Here is a 22515-nt window from a genome sequence, read left to right as displayed (position 1 = left end):
AAGCCTTTCCTTCTCTACCAGAAGAAGGTAATCATTAGCCTCATCGCAAACGGCTACACAAAGTGTAGCGCTCCGCACGCATGCGCACAGAAACTGGGCAGTCCTGTGCCGTTTCTGAAAGTTGGGTGGAAATACGAATCACTGATGCATTTTGTTGATGTCTAATGATTGACTTGGGCAAATGAATGCATTTTCTAACAAGTTGAAAGGATTTAGTTGATTTCCTCCTTAGTTCAAAACATTTTGAATATTGTTGAATTTCGGTTTAAAGTCTGGATTAGTCCATGAAGTTGTCATAAGTGTGAACATAGGATATGCCCCCCACCCCACCCCAGACCCACAAGAGTGAAATATATGGGCTGGAAATGTAAGCGAGGTTTGAGCTTTGTCAGTGTGTCACAACGTGGACAGCTCTCTGTCTCCCGATGAATAAGCGGCACATTGACTTTATATAGTGTACCAAGAGAGTTCCTTCGCTTACGGCCATACCAGCCTGAATACGCCCGATCTCGTCCGATCTCGGAAGCTAAGCAGGGTCGGGCCTGGTTAGTACTTGGATGGGAGACCGCCTGGGAATACCAGGTGCTGTAAGCTTTTTGCTCCAGTAGAGGGTATTCTTGTGTCATGCGTGGAGCCTTTTATTTATCGCCCTAATAATGTTGTGTCTTTTTATTGGACTTACATGCAGTTTGTTAGTGCTGCCCTGCCCTGATCAAATCCAATCATGGACAGTGCGTTTCCCTCGAAATGTAGGCACTACATTCAGCGTTTGTTTTTAGGCTCGGAGACTGTCAATGTCTGTCGTCCATTAGGGCCCTGTAAAATCCCTTCAATGTTTTGCCTGAACCCCCCCAAAAAAAAAATAAAAATTATTCCCCCTTTTCTTCTCCGTTTACATTTCCCGGTTGACCGTTTATCCCTGCTTCTCCAGGTTTTCGCTCTCAAAAGTACACCTTTTTAATCGAAATATAACACGATTGGATGTTCTATGTCCACGACAATGTTTAAAACCCTAGCAGGAGACCACTTTTGAGGTCTGGGAAAAATTGAAGACATATCGATTTTGGGGTGTAGTTACCCTTTACACGCAAGTGTGCGCCAGGAAGAGACGGTGTTGCTGTAGCGCTCCTGTGATTGCAGAGTTTGCTAAACAAATGGCCACTGGATTGATGCAAATAATGATGATATATAATTCTGCCAAGCTGGCATAGGCTACTTTGCAGTTAATATTTCATTGAGAAGGTTTTATGGGAAGCCTTTCCTTCTCTACCAGAAGAAGGTAATCATTAGCCTCATCGCAAACGGCTACACAAAGTGTAGCGCTCCGCACGCATGCGCACAGAAACTGGGCAGTCCTGTGCCGTTTCTGAAAGTTGGGTGGAAATACGAATCACTGATGCATTTTGTTGATGTCTAATGATTGACTTGGGCAAATGAATGCATTTTCTAACAAGTTGAAAGGATTTAGTTGATTTCCTCCTTAGTTCAAAACATTTTTGAATATTGTTGAATTTCGGTTTAAAGTCTGGATTAGTCCATGAAGTTGTCATAAGTGTGAACATAGGATATGCCCCCCCCCCACAAGAGTGAAATATATGGGCTGGAAATGTAAGCGAGGTTTGAGCTTTGTCAGTGTGTCACAACGTGGACAGCTCTCTGTCTCCCGATGAATAAGCGGCACATTGACTTTATATAGTGTACCAAGAGAGTTCCCTTCGCTTACGGCCATACCAGCCTGAATACGCCCGATCTCGTCCGATCTCGGAAGCTAAGCAGGGTCGGGCCTGGTTAGTACTTGGATGGGAGACCGCCTGGGAATACCAGGTGCTGTAAGCTTTTTGCTCCAGTAGAGGGTATTCTTGTGTCATGCGTGGAGCAACTGCCTTTTATTTATCGCCCTAATAATGTTGTGTCTTTTTATTGGACTTACATGCAGTTTGTTAGTGCTGCCCTGCCCTGATCAAATCCAATCATGGACAGTGCGTTTCCCTCAAAATGTAGGCACTACATTCAGCGTTTTGTTTTCTAGGCTCGGAGACTGTCAATGTCTGTCGTCCATTAGGGCCCTGTAAAATCCCTTCAATGTTTTGCCTGAACCCCCCAAAAAAAAAATAAAGGATATTCCCCCTCTTCTCCGTTTACATTTCCCGGTTGACCGTTTATCCCTGCTTCTCCAGGTTTTCGCTCTCAAAAGTACACCTTTTTAATCGAAATATAACACGATTGGATGTTCTATGTCCACGACAATGTTTAAAACCATAGCAGGAGACCACTTTTGAGGTCTGGGAAAAATTGAAGACATATCGATTTTGGGGTGTAGTTACCCTTTACACGCAAGTGTGCGCCAGGAAGAGACGGTGTTGCTGTAGCGCTCCTGTGATTGCAGAGTTTGCAAAACAAATGGCCACTGGATTGATGCAAATAATGATGATATATATATTCTGCCAAGCTGGCATAGGCTACTTTGCAGTTAATATTTCATTGAGAAGGTTTTTATGGGAAGCCTTTCCTTCTCTACCAGAAGAAGGTAATCATTAGCCTCATCGCAAACGGCTACACAAAGTGTAGCGCTCCGCACGCATGCGCACAGAAACTGGGCAGTCCTGTGCCGTTTCTGAAAGTTGGGTGGAAATACGAATCACTGATGCATTTTGTTGATGTCTAATGATTGACTTGGGCAAATGAATGCATTTTCTAACAAGTTGAAAGGATTTAGTTGATTTCCTCCTTAGTTCAAAACATTTTTGAATATTGTTGAATTTCGGTTTAAAGTCTGGATTAGTCCATGAAGTTGTCATAAGTGTGAACATAGGATATGCCCCCCCCCCACAAGACTGAAATATATGGGCTGGAAATGTAAGCGAGGTTTGAGCTTTGTCAGTGTGTCACAACGTGGACAGCTCTCTGTCTCCCGATGAATAAGCGGCACATTGACTTTATATAGTGTACCAAGAGAGTTCCCTTCGCTTACGGCCATACCAGCCTGAATACGCCCGATCTCGTCCGATCTCGGAAGCTAAGCAGGGTCGGGCCTGGTTAGTACTTGGATGGGAGACCGCCTGGGAATACCAGGTGCTGTAAGCTTTTTGCTCCAGTAGAGGGTATTCTTGTGTCATGCGTGGAGCAACTGCCTTTTATTTATCGCCCTAATAATGTTGTGTCTTTTTATTGGACTTACATGCAGTTTGTTAGTGCTGCCCTGCCCTGATCAAATCCAATCATGGACAGTGCGTTTCCCTCGAAAATGTAGGCACTACATTCAGCGTTTGTTTTTAGGCTCGGAGACTGTCAATGTCTGTCGTCCATTAGGGCCCTGTAAAATCCCTTCAATGTTTTGCCTGAACCCCCCCCAAAAAAATGCATTTTCTAACAAGTTGAAAGGATTTTTGATTTCCTCCTTACAATTATTCCCCCTCTTCTCCGTTTACATTTCCCGGTTGACCGTTTATCCCTGCTTCTCCAGGTTTTCGCTCTCAAAAGTACACCTTTTTAATCGAAATATAACACGATTGGATGTTCTATGTCCACGACAACGTTTAAAACCCTAGCAGGAGACCACTTTTGAGGTCTGGGAAAAATTGAAGACATATCGATTTTGGGGTGTAGTTACCCTTTACACGCAAGTGTGCGCCAGGAAGAGACGGTGTTGCTGTAGCGCTCCTGTGATTGCAGAGTTTGCTAAACAAATGGCCACTGGATTGATGCAAATAATGATGATATATAATTCTGCCAAGCTGGCATAGGCTACTTTGCAGTTAATATTTAATTGAGAAGGTTTTTATGGGAAGCCTTTCCTTCTCTACCAGAAGAAGGTAATCATTAGCCTCATCGCAAACGGCTACACAAAGTGTAGCGCTCCGCACGCATGCGCACAGAAACTGGGCAGTCCTGTGCCGTTTCTGAAAGTTGGGTGGAAATACGAATCACTGATGCATTTTGTTGATGTCTAATGATTGACTTGGGCAAATGAATGCATTTTCTAACAAGTTGAAAGGATTTAGTTGATTTCCTCCTTAGTTCAAAACATTTTTGAATATTGTTGAATTTCGGTTTAAAGTCTGGATTAGTCCATGAAGTTGTCATAAGTGTGAACATAGGATATGCCCCCCCCACAAGACTGAAATATATGGGCTGGAAATGTAAGCGAGGTTTGAGCTTTGTCAGTGTGTCACAACGTGGACAGCTCTCTGTCTCCCGATGAATAAGCGGCACATTGACTTTATATAGTGTACCAAGAGAGTTCCCTTCGCTTACGGCCATACCAGCCTGAATACGCCCGATCTCGTCCGATCTCGGAAGCTAAGCAGGGTCGGGCCTGGTTAGTACTTGGATGGGAGACCGCCTGGGAATACCAGGTGCTGTAAGCTTTTGCTCCAGTAGAGGGTATTCTTGTGTCATGCGTGGAGCAACTGCCTTTTATTTATCGCCCTAATAATGTTGTGTCTTTTTATTGGACTTACATGCAGTTTGTTAGTGCTGCCCTGCCCTGATCAAATCCAATCATGGACAGTGCGTTTCCCTCAAAATGTAGGCACTACATTCAGCGTTTGTTTTTAGGCTCGGAGACTGTCAATGTCTGTCGTCCATTAGGGCCCTGTAAAATCCCTTCAATGTTTTGCCTGAACCCCCCAAAAAAAAAAATAAACAATTATTCCCCCTCTTCTCCGTTTACATTTCCCGGTTGACCGTTTATCCCTGCTTCTCCAGGTTTTCGCTCTCAAAAGTACACCTTTTTAATCGAAATATAACACGATTGGATGTTCTATGTCCACGACAACGTTTAAAACCCTAGCAGGAAACCACTTTTGAGGTATGGGAAAAATTGAAGACATATCGATTTTGGGGTGTAGTGACCCTTTACACGCAAGTGTGCGCCAGGAAGAGACGGTGTTGCTGTAGCGCTCCTGTGATTGCAGAGTTTGCTAAACAAATGGCCACTGGATTGAAGCAAATAATGATGATATATAATTCTGCCAAGCTGGCATAGGCTACTTTGCAGTTAATATTTCATTGAGAAGGTTTTTATGGGAAGCCTTTCCTTCTCTACCAGAAGAAGGTAATCATTAGCCTCATCGCAAACGGCTACACAAAGTGTAGCGCTCCGCACGCATGCGCACAGAAACTGGGCAGTCCTGTGCCGTTTCTGAAAGTTGGGTGGAAATACGAATCACTGATGCATTTTGTTGATGTCTAATGATTGACTTGGGCAAATGAATGCATTTTCTAACAAGTTGAAAGGATTTAGTTGATTTCCTCCTTAGTTCAAAACATTTTTGAATATTGTTGAATTTCGGTTTAAAGTCTGGATTAGTCCATGAAGTTGTCATAAGTGTGAACATAGGATATGCCCCCCCCCCACAAGACTGAAATATATGGGCTGGAAATGTAAGCGAGGTTTGAGCTTTGTCAGTGTGTCACAACGTGGACAGCTCTCTGTCTCCCGATGAATAAGCGGCACATTGACTTTATATAGTGTACCAAGAGAGTTCCCTTCGCTTACGGCCATACCAGCCTGAATACGCCCGATCTCGTCCGATCTCGGAAGCTAAGCAGGGTCGGGCCTGGTTAGTACTTGGATGGGAGACCGCCTGGGAATACCAGGTGCTGTAAGCTTTTGCTCCAGTAGAGGGTATTCTTGTGTCATGCGTGGAGCAACTGCCTTTTATTTATCGCCCTAATAATGTTGTGTCTTTTTATTGGACTTACATGCAGTTTGTTAGTGCTGCCCTGCCCTGATCAAATCCAATCATGGACAGTGCGTTTCCCTCAAAATGTAGGCACTACATTCAGCGTTTGTTTTTAGGCTCGGAGACTGTCAATGTCTGTCGTCCATTAGGGCCCTGTAAAATCCCTTCAATGTTTTGCCTGAACCCCCAAAAAAAAAAAGTAAACAATTATTCCCCCTCTTCTCCGTTTACATTTCCCGGTTGACCGTTTATCCCTGATTCTCCAGGTTTTCGCTCTCAAAAGTACACCTTTTTAATCGAAATATAACACGATTGGATGTTCTATGTCCACGACAACGTTTAAAACCCTAGCAGGAGACCACTTTTGAGGTCTGGGAAAAATTGAAGACATATCGATTTTGGGGTGTAGTTACCCTTTACACGCAAGTGTGCGCCAGGAAGAGACGGTGTTGCTGTAGCGCTCCTGTGATTGCAGAGTTTGCTAAACAAATGGCCACTGGATTGATGCAAATAATGATGATATATAATTCTGCCAAGCTGGCATAGGCTACTTTGCAGTTAATATTTAATTGAGAAGGTTTTTATGGGAAGCCTTTCCTTCTCTACCAGAAGAAGGTAATCATTAGCCTCATCGCAAACGGCTACACAAAGTGTAGCGCTCCGCACGCATGCGCACAGAAACTGGGCAGTCCTGTGCCGTTTCTGAAAGTTGGGTGGAAATACGAATCACTGATGCATTTTGTTGATGTCTAATGATTGACTTGGGCAAATGAATGCATTTTCTAACAAGTTGAAAGGATTTAGTTGATTTCCTCCTTAGTTCAAAACATTTTTGAATATTGTTGAATTTCGGTTTAAAGTCTGGATTAGTCCATGAAGTTGTCATAAGTGTGAACATAGGATATGCCCCCCACCCCACAAGACTGAAATATATGGGCTGGAAATGTAAGCGAGGTTTGAGCTTTGTCAGTGTGTCACAACGTGGACAGCTCTCTGTCTCCCGATGAATAAGCGGCACATTGACTTTATATAGTGTACCAAGAGAGTTCCCTTCGCTTACGGCCATACCAGCCTGAATACGCCCGATCTCGTCCGATCTCGGAAGCTAAGCAGGGTCGGGCCTGGTTAGTACTTGGATGGGAGACCGCCTGGGAATACCAGGTGCTGTAAGCTTTTGCTCCAGTAGAGGGTATTCTTGTGTCATGCGTGGAGCAACTGCCTTTTATTTATCGCCCTAATAATGTTGTGTCTTTTTATTGGACTTACATGCAGTTTGTTAGTGCTGCCCTGCCCTGATCAAATCCAATCATGGACAGTGCGTTTCCCTCAAAATGTAGGCACTACATTCAGCGTTTGTTTTTAGGCTCGGAGACTGTCAATGTCTGTCGTCCATTAGGGCCCTGTAAAATCCCTTCAATGTTTTGCCTGAACCCCCCCCAAAAAAAAAATAAACAATTATTCCCCCTCTTCTCCGTTTACATTTCCCGGTTGACCGTTTATCCCTGATTCTCCAGGTTTTCGCTCTCAAAAGTACACCTTTTTAATCGAAATATAACACGATTGGATGTTCTATGTCCACGACAACGTTTAAAACCCTAGCAGGAGACCACTTTTGAGGTCTGGGAAAAATTGAAGACATATCGATTTTGGGGTGTAGTTACCCTTTACACGCAAGTGTGCGCCAGGAAGAGACGGTGTTGCTGTAGCGCTCCTGTGATTGCAGAGTTTGCTAAACAAATGGCCACTGGATTGATGCAAATAATGATGATATATAATTCTGCCAAGCTGGCATAGGCTACTTTGCAGTTAATATTTAATTGAGAAGGTTTTTATGGGAAGCCTTTCCTTCTCTACCAGAAGAAGGTAATCATTAGCCTCATCGCAAACGGCTACACAAAGTGTAGCGCTCCGCACGCATGCGCACAGAAACTGGGCAGTCCTGTGCCGTTTCTGAAAGTTGGGTGGAAATACGAATCACTGATGCATTTTGTTGATGTCTAATGATTGACTTGGGCAAATGAATGCATTTTCTAACAAGTTGAAAGGATTTAGTTGATTTCCTCCTTAGTTCAAAACATTTTTGAATATTGTTGAATTTCGGTTTAAAGTCTGGATTAGTCCATGAAGTTGTCATAAGTGTGAACATAGGATATGCCCCCCACCCCACAAGACTGAAATATATGGGCTGGAAATGTAAGCGAGGTTTGAGCTTTGTCAGTGTGTCACAACGTGGACAGCTCTCTGTCTCCCGATGAATAAGCGGCACATTGACTTTATATAGTGTACCAAGAGAGTTCCCTTCGCTTACGGCCATACCAGCCTGAATACGCCCGATCTCGTCCGATCTCGGAAGCTAAGCAGGGTCGGGCCTGGTTAGTACTTGGATGGGAGACCGCCTGGGAATACCAGGTGCTGTAAGCTTTTGCTCCAGTAGAGGGTATTCTTGTGTCATGCGTGGAGCAACTGCCTTTTATTTATCGCCCTAATAATGTTGTGTCTTTTTATTGGACTTACATGCAGTTTGTTAGTGCTGCCCTGCCCTGATCAAATCCAATCATGGACAGTGCGTTTCCCTCAAAATGTAGGCACTACATTCAGCGTTTGTTTTTAGGCTCGGAGACTGTCAATGTCTGTCGTCCATTAGGGCCCTGTAAAATCCCTTCAATGTTTTGCCTGAACCCCCCCAAAAAAAAAAATAAAAAATTATTCCCCCTCTTCTCCGTTTACATTTCCCGGTTGACCGTTTATCCCTGCTTCTCCAGGTTTTCGCTCTCAAAAGTACACCTTTTTAATCGAAATATAACACGATTGGATGTTCTATGTCCACGACAACGTTTAAAACCCTAGCAGGAGACCACTTTTGAGGTCTGGGAAAAATTGAAGACATATCGATTTTGGGGTGTAGTTACCCTTTACACGCAAGTGTGCGCCAGGAAGAGACGGTGTTGCTGTAGCGCTCCTGTGATTGCAGAGTTTGCTAAACAAATGGCCACTGGATTGATGCAAATAATGATGATATATAATTCTGCCAAGCTGGCATAGGCTACTTTGCAGTTAATATTTAATTGAGAAGGTTTTTATGGGAAGCCTTTCCTTCTCTACCAGAAGAAGGTAATCATTAGCCTCATCGCAAACGGCTACACAAAGTGTAGCGCTCCGCACGCATGCGCACAGAAACTGGGCAGTCCTGTGCCGTTTCTGAAAGTTGGGTGGAAATACGAATCACTGATGCATTTTGTTGATGTCTAATGATTGACTTGGGCAAATGAATGCATTTTCTAACAAGTTGAAAGGATTTAGTTGATTTCCTCCTTAGTTCAAAACATTTTTGAATATTGTTGAATTTCGGTTTAAAGTCTGGATTAGTCCATGAAGTTGTCATAAGTGTGAACATAGGATATGCCCCCCCCCCCCCCCCCCACAAGAGTGAAATATATGGGCTGGAAATGTAAGCGAGGTTTGAGCTTTGTCAGTGTGTCACAACGTGGACAGCTCTCTGTCTCCCGATGAATAAGCGGCACATTGACTTTATATAGTGTACCAAGAGAGTTCCCTTCGCTTACGGCCATACCAGCCTGAATACGCCCGATCTCGTCCGATCTCGGAAGCTAAGCAGGGTCGGGCCTGGTTAGTACTTGGATGGGAGACCGCCTGGGAATACCAGGTGCTGTAAGCTTTTTGCTCCAGTAGAGGGTATTCTTGTGTCATGCGTGGAGCAACTGCCTTTTATTTATCGCCCTAATAATGTTGTGTCTTTTTATTGGACTTACATGCAGTTTGTTAGTGCTGCCCTGCCCTGATCAAATCCAATCATGGACAGTGCGTTTCCCTCAAAATGTAGGCACTACATTCAGCGTTTGTTTTTAGGCTCGGAGACTGTCAATGTCTGTCGTCCATTAGGGCCCTGTAAAATCCTTCAATGTTTTGCCTGAACCCCCCAAAAAAAAAAAATTATTCCCCCTCTTCTCCGTTTACATTTCCCGGTTGACCGTTTATCCCTGCTTCTCCAGGTTTTCGCTCTCAAAAGTACACCTTTTTAATCGAAATATAACACGATTGGATGTTCTATGTCCACGACAATGTTTAAAACCCTAGCAGGAGACCACTTTTGAGGTCTGGGAAAAATTGAAGACATATCGATTTTGGGGTGTAGTTACCCTTTACACGCAAGTGTGCGCCAGGAAGAGACGGTGTTGCTGTAGCGCTCCTGTGATTGCAGAGTTTGCTAAACAAATGGCCACTGGATTGATGCAAATAATGATGATATATAATTCTGCCAAGCTGGCATAGGCTACTTTGCAGTTAATATTTAATTGAGAAGGTTTTTATGGGAAGCCTTTCCTTCTCTACCAGAAGAAGGTAATCATTAGCCTCATCGCAAACGGCTACACAAAGTGTAGCGCTCCGCACGCATGCGCACAGAAACTGGGCAGTCCTGTGCCGTTTCTGAAAGTTGGGTGGAAATACGAATCACTGATGCATTTTGTTGATGTCTAATGATTGACTTGGGCAAATGAATGCATTTTCTAACAAGTTGAAAGGATTTAGTTGATTTCCTCCTTAGTTCAAAACATTTTTGAATATTGTTGAATTTCGGTTTAAAGTCTGGATTAGTCCATGAAGTTGTCATAAGTGTGAACATAGGATATGCCCCCCCCACCCCACCCCACAAGAGTGAAATATATGGGCTGGAAATGTAAGCGAGGTTTGAGCTTTGTCAGTGTGTCACAACGTGGACAGCTCTCTGTCTCCCGATGAATAAGCGGCACATTGACTTTATATAGTGTACCAAGAGAGTTCCCTTCGCTTACGGCCATACCAGCCTGAATACGCCCGATCTCGTCCGATCTCGGAAGCTAAGCAGGGTCGGGCCTGGTTAGTACTTGGATGGGAGACCGCCTGGGAATACCAGGTGCTGTAAGCTTTTGCTCCAGTAGAGGGTATTCTTGTGTCATGCGTGGAGCAACTGCCTTTTATTTATCGCCCTAATAATGTTGTGTCTTTTTATTGGACTTACATGCAGTTTGTTAGTGCTGCCCTGCCCTGATCAAATCCAATCATGGACAGTGCGTTTCCCTCAAAATGTAGGCACTACATTCAGCGTTTGTTTTTAGGCTCGGAGACTGTCAATGTCTGTCGTCCATTAGGGCCCTGTAAAATCCCTTCAATGTTTTGCCTGAACCCCCAAAAAAAAAAAATAAACAATTATTCCCCCTCTTCTCCGTTTACATTTCCCGGTTGACCGTTTATCCCTGATTCTCCAGGTTTTCGCTCTCAAAAGTACACCTTTTTAATCGAAATATAACACGATTGGATGTTCTATGTCCACGACAATGTTTAAAACCCTAGCAGGAGACCACTTTTGAGGTCTGGGAAAAATTGAAGACATATCGATTTTGGGGTGTAGTTACCCTTTACACGCAAGTGTGCGCCAGGAAGAGACGGTGTTGCTGTAGCGCTCCTGTGATTGCAGAGTTTGCTAAACAAATGGCCACTGGATTGATGCAAATAATGATGATATATAATTCTGCCAAGCTGGCATAGGCTACTTTGCAGTTAATATTTAATTGAGAAGGTTTTTATGGGAAGCCTTTCCTTCTCTACCAGAAGAAGGTAATCATTAGCCTCATCGCAAACGGCTACACAAAGTGTAGCGCTCCGCACGCATGCGCACAGAAACTGGGCAGTCCTGTGCCGTTTCTGAAAGTTGGGTGGAAATACGAATCACTGATGCATTTTGTTGATGTCTAATGATTGACTTGGGCAAATGAATGCATTTTCTAACAAGTTGAAAGGATTTAGTTGATTTCCTCCTTAGTTCAAAACATTTTTGAATATTGTTGAATTTCGGTTTAAAGTCTGGATTAGTCCATGAAGTTGTCATAAGTGTGAACATAGGATATGCCACCCCACCCCACCCCACAAGAGTGAAATATATGGGCTGGAAATGTAAGCGAGGTTTGAGCTTTGTCAGTGTGTCACAACGTGGACAGCTCTCTGTCTCCCGATGAATAAGCGGCACATTGACTTTATATAGTGTACCAAGAGAGTTCCCTTCGCTTACGGCCATACCAGCCTGAATACGCCCGATCTCGTCCGATCTCGGAAGCTAAGCAGGGTCGGGCCTGGTTAGTACTTGGATGGGAGACCGCCTGGGAATACCAGGTGCTGTAAGCTTTTGCTCCAGTAGAGGGTATTCTTGTGTCATGCGTGGAGCAACTGCCTTTTATTTATCGCCCTAATAATGTTGTGTCTTTTTATTGGACTTACATGCAGTTTGTTAGTGCTGCCCTGCCCTGATCAAATCCAATCATGGACAGTGCGTTTCCCTCAAATGTAGGCACTACATTCAGCGTTTGTTTTTAGGCTCGGAGACTGTCAATGTCTGTCGTCCATTAGGGCCCTGTAAAATCCCTTCAATGTTTTGCCTGAACCCCCCCCAAAAAAAAATTAACAATTATTCCCCCTCTTCTCCGTTTACATTTCCCGGTTGACCGTTTATCCCTGCTTCTCCAGGTTTTCGCTCTCAAAAGTACACCTTTTTAATCGAAATATAACACGATTGGATGTTCTATGTCCACGACAACGTTTAAAACCCTAGCAGGAGACCACTTTTGAGGTCTGGGAAAAATTGAAGACATATCGATTTTGGGGTGTAGTTACCCTTTACACGCAAGTGTGCGCCAGGAAGAGACGGTGTTGCTGTAGCGCTCCTGTGATTGCAGAGTTTGCAAAACAAATGGCCACTGGATTGATGCAAATAATGATGATATATAATTCTGCCAAGCTGGCATAGGCTACTTTGCAGTTAATATTTCATTGAGAAGGTTTTTATGGGAAGCCTTTCCTTCTCTACCAGAAGAAGGTAATCATTAGCCTCATCGCAAACGGCTACACAAAGTGTAGCGCTCCGCACGCATGCGCACAGAAACTGGGCAGTCCTGTGCCGTTTCTGAAAGTTGGGTGGAAATACGAATCACTGATGCATTTTGTTGATGTCTAATGATTGACTTGGGCAAATGAATGCATTTTCTAACAAGTTGAAAGGATTTAGTTGATTTCCTCCTTAGTTCAAAACATTTTTGAATATTGTTGAATTTCGGTTTAAAGTCTGGATTAGTCCATGAAGTTGTCATAAGTGTGAACATAGGATATGCCCCCCCCCCCACCCCACCCCACCCCACAAGAGTGAAATATATGGGCTGGAAATGTAAGCGAGGTTTGAGCTTTGTCAGTGTGTCACAACGTGGACAGCTCTCTGTCTCCCGATGAATAAGCGGCACATTGACTTTATATAGTGTACCAAGAGAGTTCCCTTCGCTTACGGCCATACCAGCCTGAATACGCCCGATCTCGTCCGATCTCGGAAGCTAAGCAGGGTCGGGCCTGGTTAGTACTTGGATGGGAGACCGCCTGGGAATACCAGGTGCTGTAAGCTTTTGCTCCAGTAGAGGGTATTCTTGTGTCATGCGTGGAGCAACTGCCTTTTATTTATCGCCCTAATAATGTTGTGTCTTTTTATTGGACTTACATGCAGTTTGTTAGTGCTGCCCTGCCCTGATCAAATCCAATCATGGACAGTGCGTTTCCCTCAAAATGTAGGCACTACATTCAGCGTTTGTTTTTAGGCTCGGAGACTGTCAATGTCTGTCGTCCATTAGGGCCCTGTAAAATCCCTTCAATGTTTTGCCTGAACCCCCCAAAAAAAAAAAAAATTATTATTCCCCTCTTCTCCGTTTACATTTCCCGGTTGACCGTTTATCCCTGATTCTCCAGGTTTTCGCTCTCAAAAGTACACCTTTTTAATCGAAATATAACACGATTGGATGTTCTATGTCCACGACAATGTTTAAAACCCTAGCAGGAGACCACTTTTGAGGTCTGGGAAAAATTGAAGACATATCGATTTTGGGGTGTAGTTACCCTTTACACGCAAGTGTGCGCCAGGAAGAGACGGTGTTGCTGTAGCGCTCCTGTGATTGCAGAGTTTGCTAAACAAATGGCCACTGGATTGATGCAAATAATGATGATATATAATTCTGCCAAGCTGGCATAGGCTACTTTGCAGTTAATATTTCATTGAGAAGGTTTTTATGGGAAGCCTTTCCTTCTCTACCAGAAGAAGGTAATCATTAGCCTCATCGCAAACGGCTACACACACAAGTGTAGCGCTCCGCACGCATGCGCACAGAAACTGGGCAGTCCTGTGCCGTTTCTGAAAGTTGGGTGGAAATACGAATCACTGATGCATTTTGTTGATGTCTAATGATTGACTTGGGCAAATGAATGCATTTTCTAACAAGTTGAAAGGATTTAGTTGATTTCCTCCTTAGTTCAAAACATTTTTGAATATTGTTGAATTTCGGTTTAAAGTCTGGATTAGTCCATGAAGTTGTCATAAGTGTGAACATAGGATATGCCCCCCACCCCCCACCCCACCCCAGAGTGAAATATATGGGCTGGAAATGTAAGCGAGGTTTGAGCTTTGTCAGTGTGTCACAACGTGGACAGCTCTCTGTCTCCCGATGAATAAGCGGCACATTGACTTTATATAGTGTACCAAGAGAGTTCCCTTCGCTTACGGCCATACCAGCCTGAATACGCCCGATCTCGTCCGATCTCGGAAGCTAAGCAGGGTCGGGCCTGGTTAGTACTTGGATGGGAGACCGCCTGGGAATACCAGGTGCTGTAAGCTTTTGCTCCAGTAGAGGGTATTCTTGTGTCATGCGTGGAGCAACTGCCTTTTATTTATCGCCCTAATAATGTTGTGTCTTTTTATTGGACTTACATGCAGTTTGTTAGTGCTGCCCTGCCCTGATCAAATCCAATCATGGACAGTGCGTTTCCCTCAAAATGTAGGCACTACATTCAGCGTTTGTTTTTAGGCTCGGAGACTGTCAATGTCTGTCGTCCATTAGGGCCCTGTAAAATCCCTTCAATGTTTTGCCTGAACCCCCAAAAAAAAAAAATTATTCCCCCTCTTCTCCGTTTACATTTCCCGGTTGACCGTTTATCCCTGATTCTCCAGGTTTTCGCTCTCAAAAGTACACCTTTTTAATCGAAATATAACACGATTGGATGTTCTATGTCCACGACAACGTTTAAAACCCTAGCAGGAGACCACTTTTGAGGTCTGGGAAAAATTGAAGACATATCGATTTTGGGGTGTAGTTACCCTTTACACGCAAGTGTGCGCCAGGAAGAGACGGTGTTGCTGTAGCGCTCCTGTGATTGCAGAGTTTGCTAAACAAATGGCCACTGGATTGATGCAAATAATGATGATATATAATTCTGCCAAGCTGGCATAGGCTACTTTGCAGTTAATATTTAATTGAGAAGGTTTTTATGGGAAGCCTTTCCTTCTCTACCAGAAGAAGGTAATCATTTGCCTCGTCGCAAACGGCTACACAAAGTGTAGCGCTCCGCACGCATGCGCACAGAAACTGGGCAGTCCTGTGCCGTTTCTGAAAGTTGGGTGGAAATACGAATCACTGATGCATTTTGTTGATGTCTAATGATTGACTTGGGCAAATGAATGCATTTTCTAACAAGTTGAAAGGATTTAGTTGATTTCCTCCTTAGTTCAAAACATTTTTGAATATTGTTGAATTTCGGTTTAAAGTCTGGATTAGTCCATGAAGTTGTCATAAGTGTGAACATAGGATATGCCCCCCACCCCACACCCCAGAGTGAAATATATGGGCTGGAAATGTAAGCGAGGTTTGAGCTTTGTCAGTGTGTCACAACGTGGACAGCTCTCTGTCTCCCGATGAATAAGCGGCACATTGACTTTATATAGTGTACCAAGAGAGTTCCCTTCGCTTACGGCCATACCAGCCTGAATACGCCCGATCTCGTCCGATCTCGGAAGCTAAGCAGGGTCGGGCCTGGTTAGTACTTGGATGGGAGACCGCCTGGGAATACCAGGTGCTGTAAGCTTTTGCTCCAGTAGAGGGTATTCTTGTGTCATGCGTGGAGCAACTGCCTTTTATTTATCGCCCTAATAATGTTGTGTCTTTTTATTGGACTTACATGCAGTTTGTTAGTGCTGCCCTGCCCTGATCAAATCCAATCATGGACAGTGCGTTTCCCTCAAAATGTAGGCACTACATTCAGCGTTTGTTTTTAGGCTCGGAGACTGTCAATGTCTGTCGTCCATTAGGGCCCTGTAAAATCCCTTCAATGTTTTGCCTGAACCCCCCCCAAAAAAAATTTTTTTTAAAAACAATTATTCCCCCTCTTCTCCGTTTACATTTCCCGGTTGACCGTTTATCCCTGCTTCTCCAGGTTTTCGCTCTCAAAAGTACACCTTTTTAATCGAAATATAACACGATTGGATGTTCTATGTCCACGACAATGTTTAAAACCCTAGCAGGAGACCACTTTTGAGGTCTGGGAAAAATTGAAGACATATCGATTTTGGGGTGTAGTTACCCTTTACACGCAAGTGTGCGCCAGGAAGAGACGGTGTTGCTGTAGCGCTCCTGTGATTGCAGAGTTTGCAAAACAAATGGCCACTGGATTGATGCAAATAATGATGATATATAATTCTGCCAAGCTGGCATAGGCTACTTTGCAGTTAATATTTCATTGAGAAGGTTTTTATGGGAAGCCTTTCCTTCTCTACCAGAAGAAGGTAATCATTAGCCTCATCGCAAACGGCTACACAAAGTGTAGCGCTCCGCACGCATGCGCACAGAAACTGGGCAGTCCTGTGCCGTTTCTGAAAGTTGGGTGGAAATACGAATCACTGATGCATTTTGTTGATGTCTAATGATTGACTTGGGCAAATGAATGCATTTTCTAACAAGTTGAAAGGATTTAGTTGATTTCCTCCTTAGTTCAAAACATTTTTGAATATTGTTGAATTTCGGTTTAAAGTCTGGATTAGTCCATGAAGTTGTCATAAGTGTGAACATAGGATATGCCCCCCACCCCACCCCAAGAGTGAAATATATGGGCTGGAAATGTAAGCGAGGTTTGAGCTTTGTCAGTGTGTCACAACGTGGACAGCTCTCTGTCTCCCGATGAATAAGCGGCACATTGACTTTATATAGTGTACCAAGAGAGTTCCCTTCGCTTACGGCCATACCAGCCTGAATACGCCCGATCTCGTCCGATCTCGGAAGCTAAGCAGGGTCGGGCCTGGTTAGTACTTGGATGGGAGACCGCCTGGGAATACCAGGTGCTGTAAGCTTTTGCTCCAGTAGAGGGTATTCTTGTGTCATGCGTGGAGCAACTGCCTTTTATTTATCGCCCTAATAATGTTGTGTCTTTTTATTGGACTTACATGCAGTTTGTTAGTGCTGCCCTGCCCTGATCAAATCCAATCATGGACAGTGCGTTTCCCTCAAAATGTAGGCACTACATTCAGCGTTTGTTTTTAGGCTCGGAGACTGTCAATGTCTGTCGTCCATTAGGGCCCTGTAAAATCCCTTCAATGTTTTGCCTGAACCCCCCCCAAAAAAAAAAATAAACAATTATTCCCCCTCTTCTCCGTTTACATTTCCCGGTTGACCGTTTATCCCTGCTTCTCCAGGTTTTCGCTCTCAAAAGTACACCTTTTTAATCGAAATATAACACGATTGGATGTTCTATGTCCACGACAACGTTTAAAACCCTAGCAGGAGACCACTTTTGAGGTCTGGGAAAAAAAGACATATCGATTTTGGGGTGTAGTTACCCTTTACACGCAAGTGTGCGCCAGGAAGAGACGGTGTTGCTGTAGCGCTCCTGTGATTGCAGAGTTTGCAAAACAAATGGCCACTGGATTGATGCAAATAATGATGATATATAATTCTGCCAAGCTGGCATAGGCTACTTTGCAGTTAATATTTCATTGAGAAGGTTTTTATGGGAAGCCTTTCCTTCTCTACCAGAAGAAGGTAATCATTAGCCTCATCGCAAACGGCTACACAAAGTGTAGCGCTCCGCACGCATGCGCACAGAAACTGGGCAGTCCTGTGCCGTTTCTGAAAGTTGGGTGGAAATACGAATCACTGATGCATTTTGTTGATGTCTAATGATTGACTTGGGCAAATGAATGCATTTTCTAACAAGTTGAAAGGATTTAGTTGATTTCCTCCTTAGTTCAAAACATTTTTGAATATTGTTGAATTTCGGTTTAAAGTCTGGATTAGTCCATGAAGTTGTCATAAGTGTGAACATAGGATATGCCCCCCCCCCCCACCCCACCCCACCCCACAAGAGTGAAATATATGGGCTGGAAATGTAAGCGAGGTTTGAGCTTTGTCAGTGTGTCACAACGTGGACAGCTCTCTGTCTCCCGATGAATAAGCGGCACATTGACTTTATATAGTGTACCAAGAGAGTTCCCTTCGCTTACGGCCATACCAGCCTGAATACGCCCGATCTCGTCCGATCTCGGAAGCTAAGCAGGGTCGGGCCTGGTTAGTACTTGGATGGGAGACCGCCTGGGAATACCAGGTGCTGTAAGCTTTTTGCTCCAGTAGAGGGTATTCTTGTGTCATGCGTGGAGCAACTGCCTTTTATTTATCGCCCTAATAATGTTGTGTCTTTTTATTGGACTTACATGCAGTTTGTTAGTGCTGCCCTGCCCTGATCAAATCCAATCATGGACAGTGCGTTTCCCTCGAAATGTAGGCACTACATTCAGCGTTTGTTTTAGGCTCGGAGACTGTCAATGTCTGTCGTCCATTAGGGCCCTGTAAAATCCCTTCAATGTTTTGCCTGAACCCCCCAAAAAAAAAATAAAGTCAATTATTCCCCCTCTTCTCCGTTTACATTTCCCGGTTGACCGTTTATCCCTGCTTCTCCAGGTTTTCGCTCTCAAAAGTACACCTTTTTAATCGAAATATAACACGATTGGATGTTCTATGTCCACGACAACGTTTAAAACCCTAGCAGGAGACCACTTTTGAGGTCTGGGAAAAATTGAAGACATATCGATTTTGGGGTGTAGTTACCCTTTACACGCAAGTGTGCGCCAGGAAGAGACGGTGTTGCTGTAGCGCTCCTGTGATTGCAGAGTTTGCAAAACAAATGGCCACTGGATTGATGCAAATAATGATGATATATAATTCTGCCAAGCTGGCATAGGCTACTTTGCAGTTAATATTTCATTGAGAAGGTTTTTATGGGAAGCCTTTCCTTCTCTACCAGAAGAAGGTAATCATTAGCCTCATCGCAAACGGCTACACAAAGTGTAGCGCTCCGCACGCATGCGCACAGAAACTGGGCAGTCCTGTGCCGTTTCTGAAAGTTGGGTGGAAATACGAATCACTGATGCATTTTGTTGATGTCTAATGATTGACTTGGGCAAATGAATGCATTTTCTAACAAGTTGAAAGGATTTAGTTGATTTCCTCCTTAGTTCAAAACATTTTTGAATATTGTTGAATTTCGGTTTAAAGTCTGGATTAGTCCATGAAGTTGTCATAAGTGTGAACATAGGATATGCCCCCCCCACCCCACACCCCAGACAAGAGTGAAATATATGGGCTGGAAATGTAAGCGAGGTTTGAGCTTTGTCAGTGTGTCACAACGTGGACAGCTCTCTGTCTCCCGATGAATAAGCGGCACATTGACTTTATATAGTGTACCAAGAGAGTTCCCTTCGCTTACGGCCATACCAGCCTGAATACGCCCGATCTCGTCCGATCTCGGAAGCTAAGCAGGGTCGGGCCTGGTTAGTACTTGGATGGGAGACCGCCTGGGAATACCAGGTGCTGTAAGCTTTTGCTCCAGTAGAGGGTATTCTTGTGTCATGCGTGGAGCAACTGCCTTTTATTTATCGCCCTAATAATGTTGTGTCTTTTTATTGGACTTACATGCAGTTTGTTAGTGCTGCCCTGCCCTGATCAAATCCAATCATGGACAGTGCGTTTCCCTCGAAATGTAGGCACTACATTCAGCGTTTGTTTTAGGCTCGGAGACTGTCAATGTCTGTCGTCCATTAGGGCCCTGTAAAATCCCTTCAATGTTTTGCCTGAACCCCCAAAAAAAAAAAATTATTCCCCCTCTTCTCCGTTTACATTTCCCGGTTGACCGTTTATCCCTGCTTCTCCAGGTTTTCGCTCTCAAAAGTACACCTTTTTAATCGAAATATAACACGATTGGATGTTCTATGTCCACGACAACGTTTAAAACCCTAGCAGGAGACCACTTTTGAGGTCTGGGAAAAATTGAAGACATATCGATTTTGGGGTGTAGTTACCCTTTACACGCAAGTGTGCGCCAGGAAGAGACGGTGTTGCTGTAGCGCTCCTGTGATTGCAGAGTTTGCAAAACAAATGGCCACTGGATTGATGCAAATAATGATGATATATAATTCTGCCAAGCTGGCATAGGCTACTTTGCAGTTAATATTTCATTGAGAAGGTTTTTATGGGAAGCCTTTCCTTCTCTACCAGAAGAAGGTAATCATTAGCCTCATCGCAAACGGCTACACAAAGTGTAGCGCTCCGCACGCATGCGCACAGAAACTGGGCAGTCCTGTGCCGTTTCTGAAAGTTGGGTGGAAATACGAATCACTGATGCATTTTGTTGATGTCTAATGATTGACTTGGGCAAATGAATGCATTTTCTAACAAGTTGAAAGGATTTAGTTGATTTCCTCCTTAGTTCAAAACATTTTTGAATATTGTTGAATTTCGGTTTAAAGTCTGGATTAGTCCATGAAGTTGTCATAAGTGTGAACATAGGATATGCCCCCCCCCCACCCCACCCCACCCCACCCCACAAGAGTGAAATATATGGGCTGGAAATGTAAGCGAGGTTTGAGCTTTGTCAGTGTGTCACAACGTGGACAGCTCTCTGTCTCCCGATGAATAAGCGGCACATTGACTTTATATAGTGTACCAAGAGAGTTCCCTTCGCTTACGGCCATACCAGCCTGAATACGCCCGATCTCGTCCGATCTCGGAAGCTAAGCAGGGTCGGGCCTGGTTAGTACTTGGATGGGAGACCGCCTGGGAATACCAGGTGCTGTAAGCTTTTTGCTCCAGTAGAGGGTATTCTTGTGTCATGCGTGGAGCCTTTTATTTATCGCCCTAATAATGTTGTGTCTTTTTATTGGACTTACATGCAGTTTGTTAGTGCTGCCCTGCCCTGATCAAATCCAATCATGGACAGTGCGTTTCCCTCGAAATGTAGGCACTACATTCAGCGTTTGTTTTTAGGCTCGGAGACTGTCAATGTCTGTCGTCCATTAGGGCTCTGTAAAATCCCTTCAATGTTTTGCCTGAACCCCCCCCAAAAAAAAAAAAAAAAATTATTCCCCCTCTTCTCCGTTTACATTTCCCGGTTGACCGTTTATCCCTGCTTCTCCAGGTTTTCGCTCTCAAAAGTACACCTTTTTAATCGAAATATAACACGATTGGATGTTCTATGTCCACGACAACGTTTAAAACCCTAGCAGGAGACCACTTTTGAGGTCTGGGAAAAATTGAAGACATATCGATTTTGGGGTGTAGTTACCCTTTACACGCAAGTGTGCGCCAGGAAGAGACGGTGTTGCTGTAGCGCTCCTGTGATTGCAGAGTTTGCAAAACAAATGGCCACTGGATTGATGCAAATAATGATGATATATAATTCTGCCAAGCTGGCATAGGCTACTTTGCAGTTAATATTTCATTGAGAAGGTTTTTATGGGAAGCCTTTCCTTCTCTACCAGAAGAAGGTAATCATTAGCCTCATCGCAAACGGCTACACAAAGTGTAGCGCTCCGCACGCATGCGCACAGAAACTGGGCAGTCCTGTGCCGTTTCTGAAAGTTGGGTGGAAATACGAATCACTGATGCATTTTGTTGATGTCTAATGATTGACTTGGGCAAATGAATGCATTTTCTAACAAGTTGAAAGGATTTAGTTGATTTCCTCCTTAGTTCAAAACATTTTTGAATATTGTTGAATTTCGGTTTAAGTCTGGATTAGTCCATGAAGTTGTCATAAGTGTGAACATAGGATATGCCCCCCACCCCACCCCACCCCAGACAAAGAGTGAAATATATGGGCTGGAAATGTAAGCGAGGTTTGAGCTTTGTCAGTGTGTCACAACGTGGACAGCTCTCTGTCTCCCGATGAATAAGCGGCACATTGACTTTATATAGTGTACCAAGAGAGTTCCCTTCGCTTACGGCCATACCAGCCTGAATACGCCCGATCTCGTCCGATCTCGGAAGCTAAGCAGGGTCGGGCCTGGTTAGTACTTGGATGGGAGACCGCCTGGGAATACCAGGTGCTGTAAGCTTTTGCTCCAGTAGAGGGTATTCTTGTGTCATGCGTGGAGCAACTGCCTTTTATTTATCGCCCTAATAATGTTGTGTCTTTTTATTGGACTTACATGCAGTTTGTTAGTGCTGCCCTGCCCTGATCAAATCCAATCATGGACAGTGCGTTTCCCTCGAAATGTAGGCACCATTCAGCGTTTGTTTTTAGGCTCGGAGACTGTCAATGTCTGTCGTCCATTAGGGCCCTGTAAAATCCCTTCAATGTTTTGCCTGAACCCCCAAAAAAAAAAAAACAATTATACCCCCTCTTCTCCGTTTACATTTCCCGGTTGACCGTTTATCCCTGCTTCTCCAGGTTTTCGCTCTCAAAAGTACACCTTTTTAATCGAAATATAACACGATTGGATGTTCTATGTCCACGACAACGTTTAAAACCCTAGCAGGAGACCACTTTTGAGGTCTGGGAAAAATTGAAGACATATCGATTTTGGGGTGTAGTTACCCTTTACACGCAAGTGTGCGCCAGGAAGAGACGGTGTTGCTGTAGCGCTCCTGTGATTGCAGAGTTTGCAAAACAAATGGCCACTGGATTGATGCAAATAATGATGATATATAAT

At 44.1% G+C, this 22515-nt stretch overlaps 18 non-coding genes across 18 annotated transcripts; all 18 read left to right on the top strand.

Annotated features, from left to right (window-relative positions):
• Positions 1 to 475: 475 nt before the first annotated feature.
• Positions 476 to 594, top strand: LOC127920631 (5S ribosomal RNA). Its single transcript, XR_008106745.1, has one exon. It is a non-coding gene; the product is annotated as a 5S ribosomal RNA (ribosomal RNA).
• Positions 595 to 1717: 1123 nt separating this feature from the next.
• Positions 1718 to 1836, top strand: LOC127920630 (5S ribosomal RNA). Its single transcript, XR_008106744.1, has one exon. It is a non-coding gene; the product is annotated as a 5S ribosomal RNA (ribosomal RNA).
• Positions 1837 to 2965: 1129 nt separating this feature from the next.
• LOC127920629 (5S ribosomal RNA) lies at positions 2966 to 3084 on the top strand. Its single transcript, XR_008106743.1, has one exon. It is a non-coding gene; the product is annotated as a 5S ribosomal RNA (ribosomal RNA).
• A 1164-nt stretch (positions 3085 to 4248) lies between these two features.
• On the top strand, positions 4249 to 4367 carry LOC127920628 (5S ribosomal RNA). Its single transcript, XR_008106742.1, has one exon. It is a non-coding gene; the product is annotated as a 5S ribosomal RNA (ribosomal RNA).
• A 1127-nt stretch (positions 4368 to 5494) lies between these two features.
• On the top strand, positions 5495 to 5613 carry LOC127920627 (5S ribosomal RNA). The gene has a single exon (XR_008106741.1). It is a non-coding gene; the product is annotated as a 5S ribosomal RNA (ribosomal RNA).
• A 1128-nt stretch (positions 5614 to 6741) lies between these two features.
• On the top strand, positions 6742 to 6860 carry LOC127920626 (5S ribosomal RNA). The gene has a single exon (XR_008106740.1). It is a non-coding gene; the product is annotated as a 5S ribosomal RNA (ribosomal RNA).
• A 1129-nt stretch (positions 6861 to 7989) lies between these two features.
• On the top strand, positions 7990 to 8108 carry LOC127920625 (5S ribosomal RNA). The gene has a single exon (XR_008106739.1). It is a non-coding gene; the product is annotated as a 5S ribosomal RNA (ribosomal RNA).
• A 1136-nt stretch (positions 8109 to 9244) lies between these two features.
• LOC127920623 (5S ribosomal RNA) lies at positions 9245 to 9363 on the top strand. Its single transcript, XR_008106738.1, has one exon. It is a non-coding gene; the product is annotated as a 5S ribosomal RNA (ribosomal RNA).
• A 1129-nt stretch (positions 9364 to 10492) lies between these two features.
• Positions 10493 to 10611, top strand: LOC127920622 (5S ribosomal RNA). The gene has a single exon (XR_008106736.1). It is a non-coding gene; the product is annotated as a 5S ribosomal RNA (ribosomal RNA).
• A 1134-nt stretch (positions 10612 to 11745) lies between these two features.
• Positions 11746 to 11864, top strand: LOC127920621 (5S ribosomal RNA). Its single transcript, XR_008106735.1, has one exon. It is a non-coding gene; the product is annotated as a 5S ribosomal RNA (ribosomal RNA).
• A 1142-nt stretch (positions 11865 to 13006) lies between these two features.
• Positions 13007 to 13125, top strand: LOC127920619 (5S ribosomal RNA). Its single transcript, XR_008106733.1, has one exon. It is a non-coding gene; the product is annotated as a 5S ribosomal RNA (ribosomal RNA).
• A 1138-nt stretch (positions 13126 to 14263) lies between these two features.
• Positions 14264 to 14382, top strand: LOC127920618 (5S ribosomal RNA). The gene has a single exon (XR_008106732.1). It is a non-coding gene; the product is annotated as a 5S ribosomal RNA (ribosomal RNA).
• Positions 14383 to 15507: 1125 nt separating this feature from the next.
• LOC127920617 (5S ribosomal RNA) lies at positions 15508 to 15626 on the top strand. The gene has a single exon (XR_008106731.1). It is a non-coding gene; the product is annotated as a 5S ribosomal RNA (ribosomal RNA).
• Positions 15627 to 16765: 1139 nt separating this feature from the next.
• LOC127920616 (5S ribosomal RNA) lies at positions 16766 to 16884 on the top strand. Its single transcript, XR_008106730.1, has one exon. It is a non-coding gene; the product is annotated as a 5S ribosomal RNA (ribosomal RNA).
• A 1143-nt stretch (positions 16885 to 18027) lies between these two features.
• Positions 18028 to 18146, top strand: LOC127920615 (5S ribosomal RNA). The gene has a single exon (XR_008106729.1). It is a non-coding gene; the product is annotated as a 5S ribosomal RNA (ribosomal RNA).
• A 1140-nt stretch (positions 18147 to 19286) lies between these two features.
• Positions 19287 to 19405, top strand: LOC127920614 (5S ribosomal RNA). Its single transcript, XR_008106728.1, has one exon. It is a non-coding gene; the product is annotated as a 5S ribosomal RNA (ribosomal RNA).
• A 1139-nt stretch (positions 19406 to 20544) lies between these two features.
• On the top strand, positions 20545 to 20663 carry LOC127920613 (5S ribosomal RNA). The gene has a single exon (XR_008106727.1). It is a non-coding gene; the product is annotated as a 5S ribosomal RNA (ribosomal RNA).
• A 1136-nt stretch (positions 20664 to 21799) lies between these two features.
• On the top strand, positions 21800 to 21918 carry LOC127920612 (5S ribosomal RNA). The gene has a single exon (XR_008106726.1). It is a non-coding gene; the product is annotated as a 5S ribosomal RNA (ribosomal RNA).
• The last annotated feature ends 597 nt before the right edge of the window (positions 21919 to 22515 follow it).

The sequence above is a fragment of the Oncorhynchus keta genome, unplaced genomic scaffold (assembly GCF_023373465.1).
Source record: "Oncorhynchus keta strain PuntledgeMale-10-30-2019 unplaced genomic scaffold, Oket_V2 Un_contig_20062_pilon_pilon, whole genome shotgun sequence".
Taxonomy (NCBI): domain Eukaryota; kingdom Metazoa; phylum Chordata; class Actinopteri; order Salmoniformes; family Salmonidae; genus Oncorhynchus; species Oncorhynchus keta.
Note: the sequence above shows the minus strand (reverse complement) of the source record. Positions and strands in the feature narration are given on the sequence as shown.